Source organism: Tupaia chinensis, unplaced genomic scaffold (genome assembly GCF_000334495.1).
Source record: "Tupaia chinensis unplaced genomic scaffold, TupChi_1.0 Scaffold148646_1, whole genome shotgun sequence".
NCBI classification, from domain to species: domain Eukaryota; kingdom Metazoa; phylum Chordata; class Mammalia; order Scandentia; family Tupaiidae; genus Tupaia; species Tupaia belangeri.
The window spans coordinates 1745164-1748252 of NW_006208495.1; the positions used below are offsets into that span (position 1 = coordinate 1745164).

The following is a 3089-nucleotide window of genomic DNA, read 5'->3' on the forward strand; positions in this document are numbered from 1 at the left end:
ACTTGCTAACCCCTTTTTATAAAATTGGTCATTTTAAAGCAATTTATTAATACATGTTGGGACTTAAAGATATAAAAATTAAGTATTGATATTTTATTGAGTATATACATTATACCAGAAATCATATGAAGTACATACATGTTTTATACTTGAATCTTTACAGCAACACTATGAAATAAGTATTACTATCTTTACTTTTGAAATAGAGTCAATAGAAGCTTGAGAAAATTAAAGTCTTGGTCACAAAGTAAGGTTGAAAGCCAAGATTTAAATCTAGGTCTATATAGCTTAATAAAATAGTTAAGGGGAAAACAGAACAAAAGATGATTAATGAAAACAAAAACAAAATAAAAGAAGAAAACTTTACTCCTCAAAGGTTTTTTTAAAAAGTAGCAAATGTTGGAGACCAGCACAGGGTACAGTGGTTAAGGTACTGGACTCCCACATGGCAGACCACACATTGAGTACCGGAATGGCAGCTTTAAAATCACACCAGGTTTGGGGATCAGCGATGGCGTAATGATTATGTTGCTGGACTCCCACATAGTTGACCATGGTTTGAGTCCCGGACCCAGCAGCTTAAAACTCATGCCAGGCGCATGTTCCTGTGTGTCCAAAATTCTGAGAGGAGAATGGAAGAGAAGGGATTGCAGTAAGACCATCCTCCCTGAAGGGTGATTTCTTGACTTCTGTCTCTCAGGCGAGTGCACGTACCCTATAGCAAAAAATCTCTCTTCAAAAAAAAGAAAAGGGGAACCAGCAGTTAGCATAATGGCTGGGTTGCTGGACTCCCACGTCGTTGACCGTGGTTCGCGTCCCAGACCCGGCGGCTTTGAACTCACACCGGGCGCGTGTGCGTGCGTGCCCAAGATCCCGAGAGGAGAATGGAGGAGAAGGGATTGCAGTGTGACCATCCCCCCTGGGGGGTGATTTCTCGCTTTCTGTCTCTATGTCTCTCTCTGTCTGTCTGGCGAGCGCACGCGCCCTATAGCAAAAATTTCTCAAAAGAAAAGAAAAAAATTAATACCTTTTTTTTTCTACTACTACTGCCACCATGCTGCCTTCCTACTGAGCTCATTTGCCTTGACCCCTTTCTGCTGCCCTGCCCCCAATCACACACAAGATATCAGAGGATCTTGCATAACAGCTGACAAGCTAGGAAGCTCAACTCCAGCAAGTTGAAGATGCATTATTTGGAAATGGGGAAAATATATGAAGCTTTGCTAACATTGAGGAAAGATTTATAAGAAATTATAGAACTAACCGAATTCTTTCTTTCAACCTACCTTCTGAAACTCTAGCAAGTTCAGACAGCTTTGCATCTATTCAGCCCACTCATTCACGAAAAGTTGGTGACAAGTATATGGCAATCTGGAGTGAAGACGGACAGTGTCATGAAGTGGAGATGGAGGGGAGAGATGAAGAAAATGTCCTCATTGCAATCACCTTTACTGCTTATGGCAATGCTGAGGTGACTCCACTCCTGAACCTCAAGCCCATAGGAGAAGGAAGGAAGGTAAAAGAGCACAGGGGCAACAAACCCACGTCAAAGGAAAAAAAGAAAGAAAGAAAGAAATGATTGCCCAGTAGTGTGAAGAAAGTACCGAGAATAAAAGAACTTGAACAAGAAAGAGAGAACCAGAAGGTAAAATGGCAACGATTCAATGAAAGCGTATTCTAACAACAAAAAAGGCCAGGTAAAGAGGAGTATTTTTACTTCACCTGAGAATGTAAGTGGCAAAGCAGGAGTAGGAATTCGTGGAATTGCTGACAAACCTATGACATAGAATCAGGATACCACTAACTATGTGAAGTATTTGATGCCTTAAGAATGAGAAAAACTGTTAGATTTCATCTCTAATGAAATCACATTCACATTTTTATCCTTGTATTCTTTTCTAAAGGGCAAGGAAGATGCCCTTGTCATCATTGTTTGACTTCAATAGAATGAAATTGGAAGAAACTGCATTTGATAACTGCTATTCATTTAACTTTTATCATTCCTACTGCCACAGTTCCCTCAAAATTTGTTGAAAGAAGGATTTTTTTCTAGATAGATGCTGCTTAAAGCTCATGCTAGTTAGATATACTTAGATAAATTGTTGATCTTCCTAATATCAGGCCCTCACATAACTGAAGGTATATACTTTTTATAAGTCATATCTTGGAATTTTCATGTGTTTTGAACTTGACCCATATTCTAGCAATTCATTGAAACATCATCACGGCAAAACACTAAACTACTAAAGAGATTTTTTTTTTTCTTTCACCTTCAACTTGAAAACCTAATGGGTGTGAGTTCAGTCTAAATGCAGGTTAATTGACAAATGCAGTTTGTTTTAAGATTTTTACTCTGATAGCTGGTTTTCTAGGCTATCTCTAAAATTGATCCAGCTCTTATTTTTGCTCAAGTTTTAGGTAAGATGAGCTACCGTTTCTAAAGTGTTTTGTTCTTGTGTTTGATATGTTAATTTTTCCTGTGTTGCTTTTTCACTTATAGTAGTGGTACCATTGTATACCATGTAGATATTATTTTTCTAAAAAGCCAAGGCTAAATTAAGGAGCAAGACTACTAAGTGTTTCATCATTAAAAATTTCCTGTATTTTTTAGGCATTAATCTGAGCATATTTTCTCTGTATATTATGTTCATGTAACTGAGTTTGTGATTTTTGTTAACTAATTCAAGTTGTCAGCATTGGTTTGTATAAGTGAATATTACAGTTAATCTTGAGCTGAGTTTAAGTCAAATACATGCATTAAAAATAGAGTCTTCCTATTAATGGAAGGAGGTGATTTTTAGGATGTTTGTCAATTTCAGTTTTTGTATGTTTAAGTGTTATTAAATAAAATGGTTTTATAATCTCAAAGAAAAAAAGAGAAGATTGCACCAAGCACAGATGTGTATATACCCCAAATCCTGAGAAGAGAATGAAGAAGGAATTGTGGTGTGGACATCCCCTGGAGGGTGATATCTCAGTTTCCTTCTCCCTTTCTCTGTCCCCTGCCCAATGACAAAAATCTAAACAAACAAAACCAAATAGCAAACTTTGTGGCCTGATCAGACACCTGGGTCAAGAACGTTACTATG

At 37.6% G+C, this 3089-nt stretch overlaps 1 pseudogene; it reads left to right on the forward strand.

Moving 5' to 3' along the window:
- Positions 1-472: 472 nt before the first annotated feature.
- LOC102473717 (survival of motor neuron-related-splicing factor 30 pseudogene) lies at positions 473-1829 on the forward strand (annotated as a pseudogene).
- Positions 1830-3089: the final 1260 nt, after the last annotated feature.